The sequence below is a fragment of the Panulirus ornatus genome, chromosome 14, assembly GCF_036320965.1.
Source record: "Panulirus ornatus isolate Po-2019 chromosome 14, ASM3632096v1, whole genome shotgun sequence".
In the NCBI taxonomy this organism is placed as follows: Eukaryota; Metazoa; Arthropoda; class Malacostraca; order Decapoda; family Palinuridae; genus Panulirus; species Panulirus ornatus.
In genome coordinates, this window is record NC_092237.1 from 48,306,547 (window position 1) to 48,332,966 (window position 26,420).

At 39.0% G+C, this 26,420-nt stretch overlaps 1 protein-coding gene across 2 annotated transcripts in view; it reads left to right on the plus strand.

Annotated features, from left to right (window-relative positions):
* Positions 1-26,420, plus strand: part of LOC139753389 (uncharacterized) — a 139,697-nt gene that overhangs the window by 47,378 nt on the left and 65,899 nt on the right. The gene's annotated exons all lie outside the window — the stretch shown is intronic.

Genomic DNA, 26,420 nt, shown 5'->3' on the forward strand with positions numbered 1-26,420 from the left:
GCTTTCATCTTCCGCAAAGCTTTTACTACCTCTTCTCTGTTTACCAAATCATTTTCCCTAACCCTCTCACTTTGCACACCACCACGACCAAAACACCCTATATCTGCCACTCTGTCATCAGACACATTCAACAAACCTTCAAAATACTCATTCCATCTCCTTCTCACATCACCACTACTTGTTATCACCTCCCCATTTACGCCCTTCACTGAAGTTCCCATTTGCTCCCTTGTCTTACGCACCCTATTTACCTCCTTCCAGAACATCTTTTTATTCTCCCTAAAATTTACTGATAGTCTCTCACCCCAACTCTCATTTGCCCTTTTTTTCACCTCTTGCACCTTTCTCTTGACCTCCTGTCTCTTTCTTTTATACTTCTCCCACTCAATTGCATTTTTTCCCTGCAAAAATCGTCCAAATGCCTCTCTCTTCTCTTTCACTAATACTCTTACTTCTTCATCCCACCACTCACTACCCTTTCTAAACAGCCCACCTCCCATATTCATATTCATATGTTTTTCAACACAGTTCACTTTAGTAGGTTATTGACTGATTCATGCACTAGAAATGAATTTACATATTAAGATATATGACAGGGAAATCGGTGGTGCATTGCAGAGAGGCGAGTGATTGATTGTCTTTTTTGTTCAAAACACATCTTTTACTTAGTGGTTGATAGAGTAAATTGAATTTTTGTATATATTTTTATGCACAGTACTCTTTAGTAGGTTCTTACCTAATGTAAGAACAAATAATTATTTACATATTTAGAGAAATATAGGGAAAAACCTCACTTAGTTCTGGGCTTCCTGATGGCTCTTCTGTTCAAAATCTCTTACTCTTAGTGATAAGGTGGACTGTATTTTTTTCATTTATTTTTCTATACAGTTCTGTTTAGTAGGTTTTAACCTAATGCATGAACTGATGATAGCTAAAGAAAATAGGATTATCTTGTTTATAATTTCCATTGTTTACATAGTTTCTTAAGTATAATTTTGAGTATTTTTGGTTAATTTTTTAGGTATCATTTTATGTATTTTTGGTTAATTTTTTAAGTATCATTTTGTGTATTTTTGGCTAACAGGCCTTACCCCCCCCCCCCCCATTATTTGCATGCAAACGAATATCACAGTACAGCTGATTTTACTTATCTTGAACTTTCTCTGTACTTATAACTCAGCTTATCTGTGTGACCACAAGACTTCTTTTATTGGGTTCCAACATTTTTGAGGCTGCAGGACAAAAGAATTAGGATAACAATATCCTCCCTTGGATTGAAGAGTTACTTGAGGAAACTCTACTCCCTTTTCATCCATTGACAACAATACAGCCTTTTTGAAGGTAACATTTCACATACAGTGTTTTCTCTTGCAAGCAGAGTCCAATAACACCAAGGGTAATCACCAGTGATTAGCAGAGATGAACATGGATATGTACCAGAGAGAAGTATATAAATGCAGCTTTTATTGTAGTACCAAAGCAGATAGGAAACAGTAATCCGAAGATTGAGATTGGACACTCTCTTGACTTTGCTAAGGCTTTCAACAAGATAAACCACAGGATTTTGTTCAGTAAAGTAGAGACAAAATAAAAGGTAATTTAGGAGATCAGGAGTTTTTAACAACCAGGGAATTCAAAGTAATAGCAAATAGAACCAAGTCTCATGATGAGGATGTAATAAGAAGGAGTATTGACCTTAAACTTGTTCATAATACTTTATTGATACTGCATGTAAACAATGAGATTAAGGAAAGTATTTTTTGTGTTTTGCGGATGACCCCAGAGTAAGAATTGAGTATCAGAAAATACTAGAAGACTTAAGTTTTGGCATAGAACTAGATGTATTTCAGCAGAATTTGAAAAACAGTAATTTTCATGGATAAGGTAGCGAGTGAGGTAAATGTGCAGGTCTTGGAGAAAGGGCCCCATTTACATTATGCAAGAGGCATTGAGTTAATGGGGCTTGAGTATGCAGGAGAGTGAGAAGCATGTGTATCATAGAGTGGATGGGAGTATTTTGGTCTACAGGCAGTTACATGTTGTCACTGGATGAATCAGGGCATGTGAAGTGGTCAGGAAAACCATGAAAAGGTCTGTTGGGCCTGGCTGTAGATAGGGGCCACTGATTTTGGTGTTTTATACACGACAGCTAGAGAGTGGATGTGAATAGATGAGGCCATTCTTATGTTCCTGACACTACGTCACTACAGAAAACAGCAAAGTAGTGTGAAAAAAAGACTTGTAGCTAACTGGTTTAGGAAGAGAAGCAGGTGATGAAGAGATAGTTAAAGAATCAGGAATAAACATAAAGAAAGAAAAAGAATTTAGGAGCAATGGTGAATAAAAAAATCATATCAGCAATTTAAGTAATGAGTGGAGAGATAAAAAGAGCTACCACAAGAGAGAAAACTGTGGGGAAAATGTTCAGTTTGTATTCAGGGACTCAATGAATGGTAAAGAATTCAGGAACATTTTCTAAGCAGAATGGAGGGTATAGATTTTATGAACTGTCAATAATGGTTAAAAGAACTTATACTGCTAATTATGAGCTATACTGCAAGTTATAGGCATACTGCAAGTTATGAGCTATACAGCTTAGAAGGAAGAGAATTACATAGGAACAAATTGCAGGAACTTAAGAAAGTGTTTAGCCTAAAACTTCACAACATGGAAGGAACTGAATTCCTTGGAAGATACTGGAAGATGTGAGCCCAGTTAGAATAGGGAGACATTATAATATCCTGTTTACTGAAATATATCAATAAGGAATAAGCAGAGAAGCCTTTTAAAGAAGATTAGGTACCTGACTTAAATGTTTCCTAAGTAATTTATGTTTTGCATGCTATATGCTAAACGTCACCAGAGTTACTCGAATGAAAGTAGCACAGCAGATGTACATAAAATGGCTTATGTATTACCTGTACACAAAGGAAATTCTAAGGTTTTGCTGAAACAATACAGTGTAAATCAATGACCATAACATCATGTGATGAAGGTCTTTAAAGAGTGAACAAATATATTTTAACTTACTGGCTAATGGTAACTGCATCAACCCAAACTAACACAAATTTGTATATGGCAGAATTGCTCATACTGAGTTATTAAATTACAACAAAAACCTACATGAAATCGATGGAGAGAATGAGAATTGGTTCAGTTTTCTCATGATTTTGCAAAGGTATTCGAAAGAGAAAACAAAAGAATTTTATTAAGAGTAGCAGAACAGAACATGAAAAGTAAAAGAACTAGGAAAATGAATCTTGAAATTTTCATTTTTATATGTAATTACTTTTCCCCTTTAAGTGAGGTAGCATCATGAACATTTGAGCTGTGGCTTCATTTACTGAAACCAGGGACAGCCATTCACATTCTGCCAGAGCTCTCTAATCAAACCTTAAGTGATATTTCAAAACCTTAAGAAAATTTGAAGTTTTCTAACTAATGGAAAACAACTGCTCTCTTCATATAAAGTTTGACATGCTTGGATTATAAAGACTTGAAATAACCCATACATCATTTATTCATGAAGCTACCCTTTTAAGTTTTGGTGCAAGTTGGTTTATTGATATTGTAGGCAAGTTGATATTATTAAGTATTATTTGATTTGTTAAAGTTAACGTGAATATTGGCACAACGTCCCAAAAGCAATTATTTAATGCAGTAATTACATGTATGCTATTCTCTACAAGAAATAATTGTTAGAGAAATGTGAACAGATATTTTGTTTGCAGTGTTTATGTTTTGACACCAGATACAGTAGACACAGTTCTTTAAAAAACACCGGCTGCTGGAAATATTTTTCTTAAGGGTAAGATACCAAGAATTAAGATATAAGTGTATTGTATTATGAAGATATGCATAATTTGCTTTTTAAAGAGTACATTTAATGTTACATTCATTGACAAGTTCACAAAGGTTGACCTGTAGGTGCATGGACTTTGAACCTTTTAGCTTTTAAGTCTGAAGCTTCATAAACAAGGTGCGTTATTTACTGACAGATAAGGCACTTTTCTGACAATGGTTTTGTTTGTTTGTGCACATTTGAACAAGGATATACAAGAGTTGAACATGAAATTTATTGTTGCACATACATACGAACCTTAACGTTTAGATATGTGCATAAAAAGATATTAGATTTATGATATGTTTCTCTAACAATTTAACCAAGTGTAGATAATGAACAGATAATGAAATTTCAACAGTTAGTAAGCGATTGTTGGGATGAACAGTGTGTGTGCAAGTGTGTGTTGCCAGAGGTTATAGGGGTGAGGCGGTGACAACATACTAGGGGTATTATACTCCGTACAGTTCTCCGTCAACAGTTGAACAGTATGAAGGACGAGTTATACAGTTTCCTTATTTTCAGTTTGATTATTTACCTTGTGCTACTCATATACATCTTATTTTTGTGATATACAGATGTATGTCTGAGTGCTAATATCTTGATTATTAGTTATATTTAACTTTTACTGTCCAATAAGTTAAATATAATTGATGGTTAGATACATAAATAATGTGTACCATTTGTGAAATGAAGGAAATGCAATTGAATTTTAAGGTTTTGCAGGAAGCCATGACAGTGCCCAAAGGTGTTTGTTGATCATGGATTAATTATTGGGATGTAGAAACCCACTCTACAAATGAGAAAAATTGCTAACCACAGGGTTCTCCAGGGATTGCAAGTTGGAAAACTGAAGGAAGTCTGGGGACAAGGCTACACAGTGTCAGACCATGTTTAACAATGTGTGAAGATGATCAAAGGGTTACAGAGGCAATACAACAACCACTGACCTCTGCTTTGCAGCTGACATGATACCTGCATCGGCTTTGCCATCCATGAACAAAAAGACATCTTCATAAAATTAACATACACTGTTACAGCTCAGAAAGAAAAGATTGTTCACACAGGCACATAAGGAAACCTGTCTGGGGTTGACCGTGCAGTATCTCTGTATGGTCCTGAGTTTTTGGAGAACTGCGATATTCACAGATGAGAAATATTTCATATAATTGGAGGCTGGGGCATGACAATGCTTGTGAATCCTGAATACATGATCCAGAGAGGAACATGCCCAACAAAGAGACACCACTGGAAGAGTTGGCTCCTCCTTTTGGGGATGGATGGGGTCATATGGGTTGTGGGCTCATTAAATTTGACAGAAGATTTACAGCAACTAAACATGTCAAAGTATTATAGGATGTGATACTGCCAGTTGTGTAAGCATGGTGATCCTACAGCCAAACCCTGTTTGATTTTGATTAGCAATATACTTATGGTCTGGCTCCTCTATCATCCAGAAATAGAGGCAACTTATTGGCCAGTTATAGGGTGTGACTTGAACCCTGTTAAAAATCCATTTTTTGTCACATGTTAGGAGTGGGACATAAAGGAGGCCCAGAGCACCCAAGCCATAGAAAACATAACACAAGAGGTTTGGGATTTAGTAAGATGCCATTCGAATATCTGCCTTGATTTAGTCTGTTTAATACCAACACAACTTTAATAAGTTGTTAATGCACATGGAGGGTGGAAATCAAATGTATTTTAGTAACAGTAGAGCAACGACATGTACTTTCATGACTTTTATGGTATTTAGTGACCAAATGATTTTTTAGATGATGAACCATGGGTGCACAAATAAATCAGAAAATCGATAAACATAGCTTAATAGATATTGATCAGTCTGAAAACAAGGGTGAAATGCCTGAAGATAACTGATGGATATTTTTGATAAGAGTAATACAGATGAATGTTAAAAGAATAAACAGACATCAGATCATCCTCTGAAATAATTTTCAACCATGCAGAATGAGCATGTATAAGCAAAATCTTTGATGACACATGTGTTCAGTACTCATATGATGTGTGTAGTGTCCATATGGTCTACAAGGTTTTATTGGGTTCCACCTGCAAAATACTACATTACATGTGAAAAGTCACCTTTGGTGAGGCTGTATCTTTGGGACTAATGCCTCATTAAAGATCCTCACTCCAGAGGAGTCTACATTTACCTGCTATTGGAAGTACCACTGCCTTTGGACTTCAGAAGCCTTTAGAAAAATGCCCTGGATACACCAGCACTCTTTCCTAGAAAATTGTCTTGTGGGAGTAATTTATAAGATGAAATAGTACACACCAGATTATATTTAGAAATTTATGTGCTATCATTGGACTGAATCAGGGCATGTGAAACATCCAGGGTAGACCATGGAAAGATCTGTAGATGAAGGCTGTGCTTTTGGTGCATTACCCATGACAGCCAGAGAATGGATTTGAACAGTTATGGCCTTTCTTCATCTGTTTCTGGCTCTACCTCGCTAACATTGGAAAATATGAAAACATTAAGTAAAAGTAAAGTAAAACATTAAGTAAAAGTAAGTAAAATATGAAAACATTAAGTAAAAGATGATAATTTAACAAAATGAGTGTAAAGAACATGTAAGAACATTAGGCTGGAGCATTAGATAGTAATTACCAGTAGGAACATTAGGTAGGAGACTTCTGCAAACACTGCATTAGAGTTGCCCTCTGCCAGTGGCAAGTTAAGTTTGAGGTACTAAGCTAAGAAGCAGTACTGGAGTTCACTAGTTATGGAGACGTTATTACCCAGCCATTCCCTTGAGGAAGTTCTCAGTGGGAACAGTCATCAGAGATATAGATAAACAGATAGAACAACATTTCTTCCTATGAATGACATATATTGTAGACTTGTATTGTTTATTCATCCAGTTTTACTGACACTGGTTTAAGGTATAAGCTCCTCTCCACATAGCTACTGACCAAATATGTGTTGTAATGTTGAAATAGAAAACTGATGCTAATTCAAACAACCTTAATCATATGATAATGTATTGCTTTAGTACAACATATAAAAGTTGGTTACTATATTAAATGAAAACACAGTAAATATGGCAATTTCATCAGGTTTTGTGTTACGTGTCAGTTGATAGGTTTTCTGGATCCTGGCAACTATTTACCTTCATATAAACTCATTTTTCCTTACAGGTAATGTTAACTTCCCATGCTTTCTATTGTAAGGGATTATTATATAATGAGCCTTAGGATTTCATATGAGAAGCCTCAGATTATCCTTTATCCACAAATGGTGTCAGTGCTTTTTTAGATAAGCATTCACATTTATGTGAGTCTGGGTAAGCATATGAGTGTGCTGGTCAATGTCAGGACATAGGAGTCGATTAAAGCTTAAGGTTGTTATGATGGGTGACACACATTACCGTCTAGACCTAGAAGGTATAATGCACACCTTATCAATACAGCGGGATGGAATAATGCGTTTTCTTTATTTTTCTAACATCATTTTTTAGTCAAACATTTGTTATACAGTTGACTGCATGAGTTAAGGTAAACATGCTTCTCATTAGTGACATGCAATAAAGTTTGATGAAGTGGCACAGGGTTTTGAATGATACATCAGTAAAGTAATGATATGTACTACAGGAAGTAACATCAGATGAGGATCTGTAACTGGTCAATGAAATTTTTGCACAGCAATCATCTTGATATTAAGAGCTTATTGTTTAATGACACTCAGTGAACCCTTTGGTTCCACTTCTACTCCCCACCAAACCCTCATTTCTCTCTCTTAGGAGAGGGATGGGACTCTTTTGACCTTGGAAGAGAAGAGAATGAGGGATCATCCGATCAAAACCTTATTAAAAGAGATTGATGACGTAGACGGTGAATAGCCCTCCGAAAGATGCAGAGATAGGGATACCATATTACATAGCATGAGATTAAGGAAGAAACCTGTTAAAAAGATATAGAGAAGTTTCTTCATAGTGTAAGAGTGGTGGATGAATGGAACAGAGTGATTGAGAACATAATTAATGAAGACAGCATAGGTGAATTTAATAAGTTCTATGATAGTAGAGAATATTCAAGAGATGGGGCTCTGTGAGTGTAAAACTCCATCCCTGTACAATATAAAAAGGTAATTGAGTACAGGGAAAGGATAAAAGGCTTTAAATTTGCCTACCTTGGAAGAAAGAAGAGTGAGATGTGATAGAATCACAACTTTATAAGTTTTTGAAACAGTAACATGGACAATCATTAGTTCTTCAAAGAGACTGGGGTAGAGCAATCAGAGGGCAAGAAATTTGTTAAATACAAGGAAATACTTTTATAGTATAAGAGTGGCAGATAAATGGAATAGAGTGACTGGGGCTATGGTTAGTGTAGACAGTGTATATGAGCTTATGAAGTTTTACTATAGCTCTTAGAGAATGTTCAAGAGATTGGGCCTATGTGTAAAATTCCCTCCACAGTACAAATGGGTAGTTGCACACATACACAGTTCATCGCAGTTATTTGCTGGTTGTTGGAATTCCACTCATGATTCATTATTCAGAGTTGGTGAAAATGTAACAGAGAACATATCATATACTTAATATTAATGTCTTTTAATGCACATGTGTTGGCATAAAGGATCATATACACATGTAATTATAAATGATATGAACCTCTCTGTTGTATCTCCATTTACACACATGCTTACACACTTAAATGTACATGCACATGCATATACACCAAAACCTATTCACAAGTGCACCATCTCTCAGTAAACAGAGGGGCTTCTCTTTAAAGCTTCAGACCCAAGAGCTCAGAGATTCAAGGTCTATACACCTCCAGGTGTGTCTCTGTGAACTTTGGTTCATGACTATACTGGTACCTTGATATTACCATAACCTTCAGTTGAGTTTTACGTAAGATTGTCTTTTGATGAAATGCTGAAATGAGGGCAACAACAAAAAGTAGTCCTTTTCTTTATTTAGTGTCTTAGTAACAATGAATTTCTGGAATATTGTGTGCAGAAGCATATACAGCCAGACACCTGAATTAAGAACCTAGATAAAGACTACCACACACTTTCTTTGTCAAGTCCATTGGAATTGGTGATTTATTCTAGTTACTAGAGGATCAGTCACTAGTTTTAGAATATTCCGTGAAGTTCATTTCAGGGAAAAGCTGTCCTGGTTTCTCTTCAGTTCAATATATGGGAGCAGCTTACCCATTCAGAGGATTAAGTTGAAGGTCACTCTGCTACCAGTGCTGTAGTGTCACCTTAGAGTCACTGGAAGAGAAATTTATTAAAAATATTGACTTTATGTACTATTTTTCACTCAGGAAGAAGTAGATGGCTTCATTCTTCTGTATGCATATCATACTGCAGGCCATTGTTCTACCATGGTAGTGCTCTTGTAAGGGGGGGTACCTCATCACAACCTTTTAAGTTTTGGAAAAGATCAGTAACGTGGATTGTGGATAAGTCCTTGGAGAGATGTAGGAATGGAGCAACCAGAGGATGCAACATCAGATTAAGCAAGAGACTTGTTAATGAAATATGTAAAGAAGTACTTTTATAGTATGAGTGGTGGATGAATGGAATGATAGAATGACTGAGGACATGGTTGATAGAGGCAACTTACATAGATTTAAGTAGTTTTATGATAGAGAATTTTGAAGTGATGTAATACTCCCTCCCCGTATAGTACAAATACAAATTAACATAAATTCACCCATCTGAGTATCTTCATTCTTCATAAGACCAGATTCTTAGCATTTTCATTGTAATTCCCTGCAAATCTGTGTTTTTGTCTACATTAGGTATACAGTTCTTTGGTGAGTACAGTAATAGCATTTCATTTAAATGTATGGATGGCATCCTTTAAAACATTAACATTACTTTCCCTATCGTTGGAACAAAACATTTTTGCACATTAACACTTCAAAAATTTTCCTGTCTCATTTCTGTGTACTTTATACTATTTAAATTTTGTGTTTTGAGGTAATGGTCATAAGAAACATTCACTTTATTGTATTTTTCTGTATTCGATTAAGCTCATTCTTTTTATCCTATCATTTTTCCTTTTCATTCAAGATGGACTTTATTGGGGCATGTTTTGCCTATGTTATGTCAGTCACAATAGAGAAGAATCTAATTCCTTTAAGTATGCCATGAAACTCAATTGCCTGTTTCCTTCTGGAAATACACTTACCATTATTTGTTTTTGCAATTATTTGCTGATGCTTTGAACATTTGTCCCACATCTGCATCATAGTGGTGTATTATATGATGTACATATACTTACATAACTTGTTCTCACACAGTCACACACATAGATAAATGCTGTACTTTTGCCAGGGCAAATTTATTACTTTCTTAAAGTTTCCTTGCATTCATTAGGGCCCCAGGCTTGAAGAGTGGGCACACTTTAATAAACCTATGTCCATGTTTCCGTCACACTTTTGTCTCTTCCGTATCTTGTGATCCAGTGAGAGAGATAAGAATAATAATTTATGTAAATGCTGCTCACCACCATATGATGTGGCTTGTTTAGCCTTCTGAGTCATACTTTCAAGATCAAGGTTACAACTGGATTCCCAGTTTTTATAATTTCCTCATAACTCTGGAACTGGTTTAGAGATTTGGATTGTACTGTCTACAAGTATCATATACGATAGATAGTGTGTTGTAACCCATCCCATGGGCTGTACCTTTAAGGTCAGTGTTAAAGCTGGAGTTTTAGTGATCATAGCAAAGGTAAAGGTGTGTTTAGTTATTGATCCAAACCTTTGGAGCCGGTGTGGTGATTGAGATGTTACTGTGTACAAGTATTATCAGCCACCAGAAGGTGTGCCTTGAACCTTCCCTATGACCGCCGCGCTGATGTCAGTATCACGGCTGAAATCATAGTGTTCACTAGAGGGGTCGTGGTATTATTCATATCTGTTTCATAACCTTAGAACTAGTGAAGGAATTAAAGTGATATAGTGTACAATAAGGACAGATTCACAGTAGTTGAACTCTCTGTGTTACTGTAACTTTTGAACCAGTGCAAGGATGGAGAGAACTTTTGAATCAGTGCAGGGATGGGGAGAATGTGTTCAAATATTACCCACCACTAGATGATGTCCTGCGATCCCACCCCCATGGCCATAGCTTTAAGGTTATGGTTGTGACAGATGGCATGGTTTATTTTTATGTTCATTTCATTACTTTTGATTCTGTTGAGGAATTACAATGATACTTTATGCATACATGGACCTCTGTGGTGTAGCAGTTAGTGTTCCTGACCATGATGCATTCAGGGGCTGCCCAGGGTCGAGCACAATGGTTCGCATTCTAGTTCCAGTAGTTGGTCTAGAGTAAACCCAGCTGTTCAACCACCCCTTGGGGGTTAGTCAATAAAATGGGTACCAGGCATTGGCAAGGATATATATATTTACATATTGTTATTCTTTTTTTTTATTATGCTTGATCACTGTTTCCCACCTTAGCGAGGTAGTGCCAGGACACGGACAAAGAAAGACCCATCCACGTATACACATATATAAACATACAAGCACATATATGTGTACATATGTATGGGCAGATTAGAAAGGGTAGTGAGTGGTGGGATGAAGAAGTAAGGTTGTTAGAGAAAGAGAAGAGAGAGGTGTTTGACAATACTTGCAGGGAAGTAGTGCAAATGACAGGGCTATGTATAAAAGAAAGCAGCAGGGGGCCAAGAGAAAGGTGCAAAAAGTGAAAAAAGGGCAAATGAGAGTTGGGGTGAGACAGTATCATTGAATTTTAGGGAGAATAAAGGGATGTTTTGGAAGGAGGTAAATAGCATGCCTGGGAAAAGAGAACAAATGGGCACATCAGTGAAGGGGGCAGTTGGGGAGGCAATGGCAAGTAGTGATGAAATGAGGAGGAAGTGAGTATTTTGAAGGTTTGTTGAATGTGTTTGATAATAGAGTGGCAGAAATAAGGTGTTTTGGTCGGAGAATGGTTTGGTAAACGGAAAATAGGTAATGAAAGCTTTGTGGAAGATGAAAGCTGGCAAGGCAGCAGGTTTGGATGGCATTGCAGTAGAATTTATTAAAAAGGAGTGACTATGTTGTTGATTGGTTGGTAAGGATAGTTAGTGAATGTATGGATCATGGTGAAGTGCATGAGGATTGGCAGAATGCATGCATAGTGCCATTGTACATAGGCAAAGGGGATAAAGGTGAGTGTTCAGTTTACAGAGGCATAAGTTTGTTGAGTATTCCTGCGAAATTATATTTGAGGGTATTGATTGAGAGGGTAAAGTCATGTACAAGAGCATCAGATTGGGGAAGATCAGTGTGGTTTCACAAGTGGCACAGGATGTGTGGATCAGGTATTTTATATGAAAAATATATTTATATTATACTTTTTCGCTGTCTCCCACGTTAGCAAGGTAGTGCAAGGAAACAGACGAAAGAATGGCCCAACCCACCCACATACACATGTATATACATGCTCGTCCACACACGCACATATGCATACCTATAGATCTCAATGTATACATATATGTACACACACAGACATGTACATGTATACACATGTACATAATTCATACTGTCTGCCCTTATTCATTCCTGTCGCCACCCCACCACACATGAAATGACAACCCCCTCCCCACGCATGTGTGCAAGGTAGCACTAGGAAAAAGACAACAAAGGCCACATTCATTCACACTCAGTCTCTAGCTGTCATGTATAATGCACCGAAACCGCAACTCCCTTTCCAATCTAGACCCCAAAAAACTTTGCATGGTTTACCCCAGACGCTTCACATTCCCTGGTTCAATCCATTGACAGCACGTCGATCCCGGTATAAGACATCGTTCCAGTTCACTCTATTCCTTGCACGCCTTTCACCCTCCTGCATGTTCAGGCCCTGATCACTCAAAATCTTTTTCACTCCATCTTTCCACCTCCAATTTGGTCTCCCACTTCTCCTTGTTCCATCCACCTCATGGCATATGATAGGGTTGATAGAGATATGTTGTGGAAGGTTTTAAGAGTATATGATGTGGGAGGTAAGTTGCTAGATGCAGTGAAAAGTTTTTACCAAGGATGTTAGGCATATGTACGAGTAGGAAGATAGGAAAGTAATTGGCTCCCAGTGAATGTTGGTTTATGGCAAGGGGTGTGTAATGTCCCCATGGTTATTTAATTTGCTTATGGATGGGCTGGTTAGGGAGGTAAATGCAAGAGTTTTGGAGAGAGGGGCAAGTATGCAATGTGTTTGGGATGAGAAGGCGTAGGAAGTGAGTCAGTTGTTGTTCGCTGATGTTACAGTTCTGGTGGCTGATTCAAGTGAGAAACTGCAGAAGTTTGTGACTGAGTTTGGTAAAGTGTGTGAAAGAAACTTGAGAGTAAATGTGAATAAGATCAAGGTTGTTAGGTTCAGTAGGGTTAAGGGACATGTTAATTGGGATGCAAGTTTGAATGAAGAAAAGTTGCAGGGTCTGAAGTGTTTTAGATATCTGGGTGTGGACTTAGCACTGGATGGAACCATGGAAACGGAAGTGAGTCACATGGTGGGGGAGGGAGCGAAGGTTCTGAGAGCGATGAAGAATGTATGGGAGGAGAGAGCTTTATCTTGGAGAGCAAAAATGGGTATGTTTGAAGGAATAGTAGTTCCAACAATGTTATATGGTTGCGAGGCATGGGCTATAGATAGGGTTGTACGGAGGAGGGTGGATGTGTTGGAAATGAAATGTTTGAGGACAGTATGTGGTGTGAGATGGTTTGATTGAGTAAGTAATGAAAGGGTAAGAGGGATGTGTGGTGGTAAAGAGAGTGTGGTTGAGAGAGCAGGTGTGTTGAAAAAAAGAGTGTGGTTGAGAGAGCAGAAGAGGGTGTGTTGAAATGGTTTGAACGCATGGAGAGAATGAATGAGGAAAGATTGACAAAGAGGATATATGTGTCAGGTAGAGGGAACAAGGAGAAGCGGGAGACCCACATTGAGTGAGAAAGAAATTGAGGGATCAGGGCCTGAACATACAGGAGGGTGGAAGGAGTGCAAGGAATAGAGTGAATTTGAACGATGTGTTATACCAGGGTCGATGTGTGGTGGTAAAGAGAGTGTGGTTGAGAGAGCAGGTGTGTTGAAAAAAAGAGTGTGGTTGAGAGAGCAGAAGAGGGTGTGTTGAAATGGTTTGAACGCATGGAGAGAATGAATGAGGAAAGATTGACAAAGAGGATATATGTGTCAGGTAGAGGGAACAAGGAGAAGCGGGAGACCCACATTGAGTGAGAAAGAAATTGAGGGATCAGGGCCTGAACATACAGGAGGGTGGAAGGAGTGCAAGGAATAGAGTGAATTTGAATGATGTGTTATACCAGGGTCGACGTGCTGTCAATGGACTGAACCAGGGCATGTGAGGTGTCTAGAGTGAACTATGGAAAGGTCTGCGGGGCCTGAATGTGAATATGGAGCTGTGGTTTCAGTGCATTACACATGACAGCTAGAGACTGAGTGTGAATGAATGTGGCCTTTTTTGTCTTTTCCTTGTGATACCTTGCTGAAGGGGGGATGTTATTTCTTGTGTGGTGGGGTAGCAACAGGAATGGATGAAGGCAAGCAAGTATGAATATGTACATATGTATATGTATGTATATATTGATATGTATATGTGCGTGCTCTCTCAACCACACTCTTTTTATTTCCACACATCTCTCTTACCCTTACATTACTTACTCGATCAAACCACCTCACACCACATATTGTCCTCATACATCTCATTTCCAGCACATCCACCCTCTATCCATAGCCCATGCCTTGCAACCATACAACATTGTTGGAACCACTATTCCTTCAAACATACCCATTTTTGCTTTCCGAGATAATGTTCTCGACTTCCAAACATTTTTCAAGGTTCCCAAAATTTTCGCCCCCTCCCCCACCCTATGATTCACTTCCGCTTCCATGGTTCCATCCGCTGCCAAATCCACTCCCAGATATCTAAAACACTTTACTTCCTCCAGTTTTTCTCCATTCAAACTTACCTCCCAGTTGACTTGACCCTCAACCCTACTGTACCTTATAACCTTGCTCTTATTCACATTTACTCTCAACTTTCTTCTTTCACACACTTTACCAAACTCAGTCACCAGCTTCTGCAGTTTCTCACATGAATCAGCCACCAGCGCTGTATCATTAGTGAACAACAACTGACTCACTTCCCAAGCTCTCTCATCCACAACAGACTGCATACTTGCCCCTCTCTCCAAAACTCTTGCATTCACCTCCCTAACAACCCCATCCATAAACAAATTAAACAACCATGGGGACATCACACGCCCCTGTCACAAACCTACATTCATTGAGAACCAATCACTTTCCTCTCTTCCTACACGTACACATGCCTTACATCCTCGATAAAATCTTTTCACTGCTTCTAACAACTTGCCTCCCACACCATATATTCTTAATACCTTCCACAGAGCATCTCTGTCAACTCTATCATATGCCTTCTCCAGATCCTTAAATGCTACATACAAATCCATTTGCTTTTCTAAGTACTTCTCACATACATTCTTCAAAGCAAACACCTGATCCACACATCCTGTACCACTTCTGAAACCACACTGCTCTTCCCCAATCTGAAGCTCTGTACATGCCTTCACCCTCTCAATCAATACCATCCCATATAATTTACCAGGAATACTCAACAAACTTATACCTCTGTGATTTGAGCACTCACTCTTATCCCCTTTGCCTTTGTACAATGGCACTATACTTTGTCGCTGTCTCCCACATTAGCGAGGTAGCGCAAGGAAACAGATGAAAGAATGGCCTAACCCACCCACATACACATGTATATACATACACGTCCTCACACGCACATATACATACCTATACACCTCAACATATACATATGTATACATACGCAGACATATGCATATATACACATGTACATAATTCATACTGTCTGCCCTTATTTATTCCCATCGTCACCCCACCACGCATGAAATAACAACCCCCTACCCCCACATGTGCACGAGGTAGTGCTAGGAAAAGACAACAAAGGCCACATTCGTTCACACTCACTCTCTAGCTGTCATGCAAGAATGCCCGAAACCACAGCTCCCTTTCCACATCCAGGCCCCAAAGAAGTTTGCATGGTTTACCCCAGACGCTGCACATGCCCTGGTTCAATCTATTGACAGCACATTGACCCCGGTATACCACATTGTTCCAGTTCACTCTATTCCTTGGATGCCTTTCACCCTCATGCATGTTCAGGCCCCGATCACTCAAAATCTTTTTCACTCCATCTTTCCACCTCCAATTTGGTCTCCCACTTCTCCTCATTCCCTCCACCTCTGATTCTTATATCCTCATGGTCAATCTTTCCTCACTCATTCTCTCCATGTGACCAAACCATTTCAAAACACCCTCTTCTGCTCTCTTAACCACACTCTTTTTATTACCACACATCTCTCTTACCCTTTCATTACTCGATCAAACCACCTCACACCTTATATTGTCCTCAAACATCTCATTTCCAGCACATCCACCCTCCTGCGCACAACTCTATCTATAGCCCACGCCTTGCATCCATATAACATTGTTGGAACCACAATTCATTCAAACATACCCATTTTTGCTTTCCAAGATAACATTCTTGACTTCCACACTTTTTTTAATGCTCCCAGAACTTGTGCCCCCTCCCCCACCCTGTGATTCACTTCCACTTCCATGGTTCCATCCACTGCCAAATCCACTCCCAGATATCTAAAACACCTCACTTCCTCCAGTTGTTCTCCATTCAAACATATCTCCCAATGGACTTGTCCCTCAACCCTACTGTACCTAATAACCTTGCTTTTATTCACATTTACTCTCAGCTTTCTTCTTTCACACACTTTACCAAACTCAGTCACCAGCTTCTGCAGTTTCTCACTCGAATCAGCCACTAGCGGTGTATCATCAGCGAACAACAACTGACTCACTTCCCAAGCTCTCTCATCCACAACAGACTGCATACTTGCCCCTCTCTCCAAAACTCTTGCATTCACCTCCCTAACAACCCCATCCATAAACAAATTAAACAACCATGGAGAAATCACGCACCCCTGCCGCACACCAACATTCACTGAGAACCAATCACTTTCCTCTCTTCCTACATGTACACATGCCTTACATCCTCGATAAAAGCTTTTCACTGCTTTTAACAACTTGCCTCCCACACCATATATTCTTAATACCTTCCACAGAGCATCTCTATCAACTTTATCATATGCCTTCTCCAGATCCATAAATGCTACATACAAATGCATTTGCTTTTCTAAGTATTTCTCACATACATTTTTCAAAGCAAACACCAGATCCACACATCCTCTACCTCTTCTGAAACACACTGCTCTTCCCCAATCTGATGCTCTGTACATGCCTTCACCCTCAATCAATACCCTCCCATATAATTTCCCAAGAATTCTCAACAAAATATACCTCTGTAATTTGAGCACTCACACTTATCCCCTTTACCTTTGTACAATAGCACTATGCAAGCATTCCACCAGTCCTCAGGCACCTCACCATGAGTCATACATACATTAAATAACCTTACCAACCAGTCAACAATACAGTCACCTCCTTTTTTAATAAATTCCACTGCAATGCCATCCAAACCCGCTGCCTTGCCGGCTTTCATCTTCCGCAAAGCTTTTACTACCTCTTCTCTGTTTACCAAATCATTCACCCTAACCCTCTCACTTTGCACACCACCTTGACCAAAACATCCTATATCTGCCACTCTTATCATCAAAGCATTATTGAGATGGTCTTGATAAGGGCCCCAGTGGCACATAGCATCGCAGCTAACATAAGAAAAAAAGTATTTATTATCCAGTACTAGATGATGTTGCCACCCTCAGGAATGTTACAATCTGCACTTTGAAATTACTTTACATAAATGTAAAAAACTAGTGTATGTGCTGCTGCCTCATGATATCAGTGTTACAGCTAGGATCATACTTTTACACTAATGTTAATCACCCGTGGATGGTACTCTACATTGTGTAAATAGCAGTTAAACTTGTCATAACTGATAATTTTATACTCTTCGATGGTTTGAGTTCTTAGCACCATTAGTTTTTACAGCGTTTTTGCAACTCATATTTTTCTTTAGATTGCACGTAGGAAGGATATCTTTGCATTTCATATCATTAAATAAGGTCCAGGTATTGTTTGTGTCAATGGAATGTCGCAGTCATCATGTGCACGATAAAAGTCATGGTGGGGCTGTCAGTGATGGCTTTATAGTAAATATCTTGATATGACAGCATGTACAGAACCATCATTGTATTCATGTGTTTCTGGGAATTCCCATGAACATCTTTGTCAAAGAAGATTTGTGCATGAATGTTTTGGTGATTGATGATACTAATTCAGGACACAATACATCATATTTTCTGATTTCATGTTGTAATTAATATATGTACTTGTAATAGGAAAAGATAAGCACTAATTAATTGATTAGAGCCATAGAATGTTTCTTTTCATCATTTTTTGGTTGTTACTAATTACAAAACTTGTAGTGCCATTTTTCATTTAGAAAAGACATCGAAGATTGTGGTTAAAGTTTTGAAAATTTGTTCCTTATGGTTCACATGTGTATGAGGGGGTGACCGTTCCTGGTACCCCTGACATGAATGAGGTAGGTACATCTGTCAGTCAGCCACAAGTGAATTTTATGGGAATTATTGATTTTTGACATTTTTTGGTCATGAATGTTTTTCCATCCTTATCTTAGTAAATGACTGTTTTATGTTTTACACTATACTGTCATTGAATAGTGAATCTTATATTAGCATCACCATACAGGGAGTTTGTTGATATGTGCACCACGACTAGTATATAATTGCTTACAATTATTATCAATTTGTGATGCTGTTTTTGGTCTTAGATTTATTTTACATTCTTTTGTTCATGACTGACTGCTGTACAATAATATTGACGTTAAATGATAATCTGATACCAACCATTACAGTGAGTTGGATGAGGTGCATACTACTATTAGAGCATATATGTTTACAAATGATAATCAGTTTTTTATGCAGCCTTTGGTCTTGCATTGTTGTCTTACATGCTTTTGTTCATACATGATTGCTCTTTGATACTATAGGGTGTCCCTGACTTGTCAATGGGTTAATTTCTGATCCTTTTCATAAGTTGAATTGTTTGTAAGTCAGAAAATATAAAGCAATGCTTAGAATTAGAGTAAATACTTATATCTGACTGTAATGATGTATTAGATACTGTGTCCTGAAGTAAATGTAGTCTGTAGAACATCATGATAAGCAATGCTTAAGGAACAAAGATGCACATTTAAGTACTTCTTCTGTTTGTTAGTATGTGTAACTGAATGTCAGACTAGGAGTTAGATATTGTTTTGGAGTTCATTCATGAGTTGGGGACCCCCAGTATACATGTATACACCAAACAATGAAACTAGTACGTCCCCAATAAAGTGAGTTTGATGAGATTGCTAGAACATAAATTTTTACAAAAGTTATCAATGTCTGACTCCTTTTGGGTCTTTGTTCTTTTACTTGCTTTTATTCATCAATGATTACTTTGTTATATTTTATTTTTTTATTATACTTAAGAGCTGTATCCCGCATTAGCGAGGTAGCACAAGGAAACAGACGAGGGAGGGCCCAACCCACCCACATACACATGTATGTACATAAATGCCCAAACACGCACATACATATATATACATATACAGACATACATGTACATACACATGTACATATCCATACTTGCTGCCTTCATCCATTCTTTTGTAATATTCTATGTTTATTTGTATATTATACTTAGTCGCTGTTTCCCGTGTTAGCGAGGTAGTCCAAGGAAACAGACAAAAGAATAGCCTAACCTACCCACATACACATGTATATACATACATGCCCACTGATGCACATATACATTCCTATACACTTCAACGTATACATACATATACATACACGGACATATACATATATACACATGTACATATTCTTACTTAATGTCTTCATCGATTCCTATCACTACCCCACCACACATGAAACAGCAACCCCCTCCCCTCGCATGCACACAAGGTAGTGCTAGGAAAAGACAATAAAGGCCACATTGGTTTACACTCAGTCTCTGGCTGTCATGTGTAATGCACCGAAACCACAGCTCCCTTTCCACATCCAGGCCCTACAAAACTTTCCATGGTTTACCCCAGATGCTTTACATGCCCTAGTTCAATCCATTGACAGCATGTCAACCCTGGTATACCACATCATTCCAGTTCACTCTGTTCCTTGCATGCCTTTCACCCTCCTGTATGTTCAGTCCTCAATCGCTTAAAAATCTTTTTCACTCCATCTTTCCACCTCCAATTTGGTCTCCCACTTCTCCTCGTGCCTTCCACCTCAGACACATATATCCTCTTTGTCAATCTTTCCTCACTCATTCTCTCCATGTGACCAAACCATCTCAATACACCCTCTTCTGCTTTCTCAACCACACTTTTTATAACCACACATCTCTCTTACCCATTCGTTACTTACTCGATGAAACTACCTCACACGACATATTGTCCTCAAAAATCTCATTTCCAACACATCCACCCTCCTCCGCACAACCTTATCTATAGCCCATGCCTCGCAACCATACAACATTGTTGGAACCACTATTCCTTCAAACATTCCCATTTTTGCTCTCCGAGATAATGTTCTCACCTTCCACACATTCTTCAGTGCTCCTAGAACCTTCGCCCCCTCCCCCACTGTGTGACTCACTCCTGCTTCCGTGGTTCCATCTGCTGCTAAATCCACTTCTAGATATCTAAAGCACTTCACTTCCTCCAGTTTTTCTTCTTTCAAACTTAGCTCCCAATTAACTTGTCCCTCAACCCTACTGAACCTAATAACCTTGCTCTTATTCACATTTACTCTCAGCTTTCTTCTTTCATACACTTTAACGAAATTCAGTCACCAGCTTCTGCATTTTCTCACCCAAATCAGCCACCAGTGCTGTATCATCAGCAAACAACAGCTGACTTACTTCCCAAGCCCTCTCATCCACAACAGACTGCATACTTGCCCTCTCTCCAAAACACTTGCACTCACCTCTCTAACTCTACCCTATCCATAAACAAATTAACCATGGAGACATCATGCACTTTTGCCGCAAACTGACGTTCGCTGGGAAACAATCACTTTCCTCTCTTCCTACTCGTACATATGCCTTACATCATTGATTAAAACTATTCATTGTTTCTAGCAACTCACCTCCCACACCATATACTTGTAATACCTTCCACAAAGCATCTCTATCAACTCTTATTATATGCCTTCCCCAGATCCATTAATGCTACATAAATCCATCTCTTTTTTTTCAAGTATTTCTCACATACATTCTTCAAAGCAAACACCTGATCCACACATACTCTACCACTTCTGAAACCACACTGCTCTACCCCAGTCTTATGCTTTGTACATGCCTTTACCCTCTCAATCAATACCCTCCCATATGATTTCCCAGGAATACTCAACAAACTTATACCTCTGTAATGTGAATGCTCACCTTTATCCCCTTTGCCTTTGTATAATGGCACTATGTATGCATTCCACCAATTCTCAGGCACTTCACCATGAACCATACATACATTGAATATCCTTACCAACCATTCAACAACAGTCACCCCCCTTTATTATTATGTTCCACTGCAATACCATCCAAAGCTGCCAACTTGCTAGCTTTCATCTTCTGCAATGCTTTCACTACCTCTTCTCTGTTTACAAAACCATTCTCCCTGACCCTCTTTTTTCGCACACCACCTTGACCAAAACACCCTATATCTGCCACTTTATCATCAAACACATTCAACAGACCTTCAAAATGCTCCATCTCCTTCTCACATGACCACTATTTGTTATTACTCACCATTAGCCCACTTCACCAATGTTCCCATTTGTTCTCATGTCTTATGCACTTTATTTACCTCCTTTATTTATTCTCCCTAAAGTTTAATGATAGTCTCACCCCAACTCTCATATGCCCGTTGTTTCACTTCTTGCACTTTTTTCTTGACCTCCTGTCTCTCTTTTATACATCTCCCAGTCATTTGCACTACATTCCTGCAAAAATCGTCCAACACCTTTCTCTTCTCTTTCACTAACAATCTTACTTGTTCATCCCACCTCTCACTACCCTTTCTAATCTGCCCACCTCCCATCTTTCTCATGCCACGAGCATCTTTTGCACTAGCCATCGCTGCTTCCCTAAATACATCCCATTCCTCCTCCACTCCCCTATGTCACTTGCTCTCACCTTTTTCTATTCTGCACTCAGTCTCTCCAGGTACTTCCTCACACAAGTCGCCTTTCCAAGCTCACTTACTCTCACCACGCTCTTCACCCCATTCTCATTTCTTTTCTGAAAACCACTAGAAATCTCTACCTTCGCCTCCACAAGATAATGATCAGACATCCCTCCAGTTGCCCCTCTCAGCACATTAACATCTAAAAGTCTCTGTTTCACACAACTGTCAATTAACACGTAATCCAATAATGCTCTCTTGCCGTCTCTCCTACTTACATAGGTATACTTATATATATCTTTCTTTTTAAACCAGGTATTCTCAATCACATCACCAGTCCTTTTTCAGCACACAAAGCTACAAGCTCTTCACCATTTCCATTTACAACACTGGACACTCCATGTACACTAATTATACCCACTACTGCCACATTGCTCACCTTTGCATTCAAATCACCCATCTCTATAACCTGGTCTTGTGCATCAAAACTGCTAACACACTCATTCATCTGCTCCCAAAACACTTGCCTCTCATGACCAGGTGCATAGCCACCAATGATCACCCATCTCTCTCCATCCACTTTTAGTTTTAGCCATATCAATCTAGAGTTTATTTTCTTACACTCAGTCACGTACTCCCTCAACTCCTGCTATATATTCTATATTTTTATTCCTTTTTTTTTTATTATTATACTTAGTTGCTGTCTCCTGCATTAGTAATTCCATTAAAAGTGAGTTTGTTGATTTGAGCTATAAATATTTTCAAATTCTTTATTTTTACACATTCTGGTAATCTAGAATATTTCTTATTAGTGCATCCTTGTCAGTAAAAGGTTGCATGTATTTCAAAACATGAAATGAGCCTATTAAAGGATTTTTAATGACTTTTTTAATATTTGGATGCATTGCTTAGGGGATTGCAAAGGGGATAAGAGTGAGTGCTCAAATTACAGAGAGAGGTATAAGTTTGTTGAGTATTCCTGGTAAATTATATGGGAGGGTATTGATTGAGAGGGTGAAGGCATGTACAGAGCATCAGATTGGGGAAGAGCAGTGTGGTTTCAGAAGTGGTAGAGGATGTGTGGATCAGGTGTTTGCTTTGAAGAATGTATGTGAGAAATACTTAGAAAAGCAAATGGATTTGTATGTAGCATTTATGGATCTGGAGAAGGCATATGATAGAGTTGATAGAGATGCTCTGTGGAAGGTATTAAGAATATATGGTGTGGGAGGAAAGTTGTTAGAAGCAGTGAAAAGTTTTTATCGAGGATGTAAGGCATGTGTGCGTGTAGGAAGAGAGGAAAGTGATTGGTTCTCAGTGAATGTAGGTTTGCGGCAGGGGTGTGTGATGTCTCCATGGTTGTTTAATTTGTTTATGGATGGGGTTGTTAGGGAGGTAAATGCAAGAGTTTTGGAAAGAGGGGCAAGTATGAAGTCTGTTGGGGATGAGAGAGCTTGGGAAGTGAGTCAGTTGTTGTTCGCTGATGATACAGCGCTGGTGGCTGATTCATGTGAGAAACTGCAGAAGCTGGTGACTGAGTTTGGAAAAGTGTGTGGAAGAAGAAAGCTAAGAGTAAATGTGAATAAGAGCAAGGTTATTAGGTACAGTAGGGTTGAGGGTCAAGTCAATTGGGAGGTGAGTTTGAATGGAGAAAAACTGGAGGAAGTGAAGTGTTTTAGATATCTGGGAGTGGATCTGGCAGCGGATGGAACCATGGAAGCGGAAGTGGATCATAGGGTGGGGGAGGGGGCGAAAATCCTGGGGGCCTTGAAGAATGTGTGGAAGTCGAGAACATTATCTCGGAAAGCAAAAATGGGTATGTTTGAAGGAATAGTGGTTCCAACAATGTTGTATGGTTGCGAGGCGTGGGCTATGGATAGAGTTGTGCGCAGGAGGATGGATGTGCTGGAAATGAGATGTTTGAGGACAATGTGTGGTGTGAGGTGGTTTGATCGAGTGAGTAACGTAAGGGTAAGAGAGATGTGTGGAAATAAAAAGAGCGTGGTTGAGAGAGCAGAAGAGGGTGTTTTGAAGTGGTTTGGGCACATGGAGAGGATGAGTGAGGAAAGATTGACCAAGAGGATATATGTGTCGGAGGTGGAGGGAACAAGGAGAAGAGGGAGAGCAAATTGGAGGTGGAAAGATGGAGTGAAAAAGATTTTGTGTGATCGGGGCCTGAACATGCAGGAGGGTGAAAGGAGGGCAAGGAATAGAGTGAATTGGAGCGATGTGGTATACCGGGGTTGACGTGCTGTCAGTGGATTGAAGCAAGGCATGTGAAGTGTCTGGGGTAAACCATGGAAAGCTGTGTAGGTATGTATATTTGCGTGTGTGGACGTATGTATATACATGTGTATGGGGGGGGGGCCATTTCTTTCGTCTGTTTCCTTGCGCTACCTCGCAAACGCGGGAGACAGCGACAAAGTATAATAATAAAAATAAAATAATATTGCTTATGCTATGACGTGCGGCAGGGTTATATTCTTGAACAAACCATCGCAAGGTGAAGCTGTAGTAGTTCAGCAAATGAAACCCCTTTTATAATGATGGTGACACTCTTGAAGAAAAAGTTTCCCAATCTAACCTTTATGGATGGGTTATCCAAAAATACCAGACAGTTATGATGTAATTTGGTTAATATGTAATGAAAACTGAAACGTGGCAATATGGGCGTAAGTTACAACTAGAGTGGTATATAGTGGAGTTTGAGTTGCTTAGAAGTAGAGAGACATGTATGAGCTTGTCTTCATCACCCCTCAGACTTATCTGATGCAGCAGCTGTTGCCATATCACAGGTAAGGGAGATGAAATTCAAAGGACTTAAAAAAGTGGATGATGTGCTGCTAGAGTGGAACAAGGGTTATTTGGAGTCACAGAGAGGTCGTCTAGGCAAGTCTGCAGTCCTGGAATTATCAGATTCAGTAGCTGTTGCCACATCACATGAAACTGAGATGAAATTTATTGGATACTTGCCAAAAAGGTAGTGATGGCTTGATGTGCTGCTCGAGTGTAATAGGGTGGATTAAGAGTTCATGGGAGGTAGATGTCACCACCGTAATTATCTGATTGGGCAGCTGATTGGTGTAGACAAAATTTATTGGATACTTGCAGAAAAAGGGGGGTGATGAGGGTTTGAGCTGCTGCTGGAGTGGGATGAGTTGGAGTGATTTTTTTTTTCTTTGAGACCTCCCCAGAATCATTGGATTTTGCATCTTTTGCTTAATCATAGGGACAGTAATGCAGGCCACTCAAACTCCTGGAAATTTCTGAATGAAACACTGGCAAGGGCTTGCTGCATCTTAAATATCTCTCTGCATTCCCTCTAAGCAGAAGCATTAAATAATCTTTGATGTCCTTAAACCTTGATGCTCTCTTTCTCTTTCCTTCCCTCTCCCTTCTTGTAATCCTCAGTCTAACACGTTCTACCTCAGCTGTACCTAAAATACTCATCACCATATTTCAGGATGGTACCTTTTAAGGTAACTTTTCATTAACTCTGGATACAGAAGTAGATTTCGAGGGAGTTCCTTTAAGACTTCCATATTCCACTCAAATATAGATCCATCTGTTTCTTTAAGTATTTTTCCACAGATTCTTCAGACACCTGATCCACACATCCTTGACCACCCCACAGGTCACATTGTTCCTCTCCAGTCAAATGCTAAGTGCATGCCATCACCCTCTCATTCACTACTCTCCCATAAAGCTTACTCAACAAACTTATCTCTCTTTAATATGAACATTCATTTATGGGCCCCCTGCCTTTATAGAGTTGGAATTTATAGGCATTCCATCAATCATCAGGCACCTCACCAAGAGCCATATATGTACTCTGAAAATCCTAAGTGACCAGTTAGCAATATAATCACTTGCTTTCTTAAGAAAATTATCTGTAATACCATCCACTCCAGCTGCTTTGCTATACTTCATCTTACGTAAGGCTTTCACCACCTTTATTATTTTCACCAAACCACTTACATGCTCCCTCCCCTTTTAGTTGCTATATATGATTTTTATTTTATTGTACTTAATCGCCATTTCCCATGTCAATGAGGTAGCATCAGGAAACACGAAGAACAGCCCATCTCTTCATATACATATATACATATAAACACACAGATACATAGAAATATACATATATACACATGTATATGTTCATGCTTGCTTGCCTTCATCCATTCCTGGTGCCACACCGCCTCACAGGAAACAGCATCGCTACCCTTTGCTTCAGCAAAGCAGCGCCAGGAAAACAAACAAAAAAGGCCACATTCCTAAACACTCATTCTCTAGCTGTCATG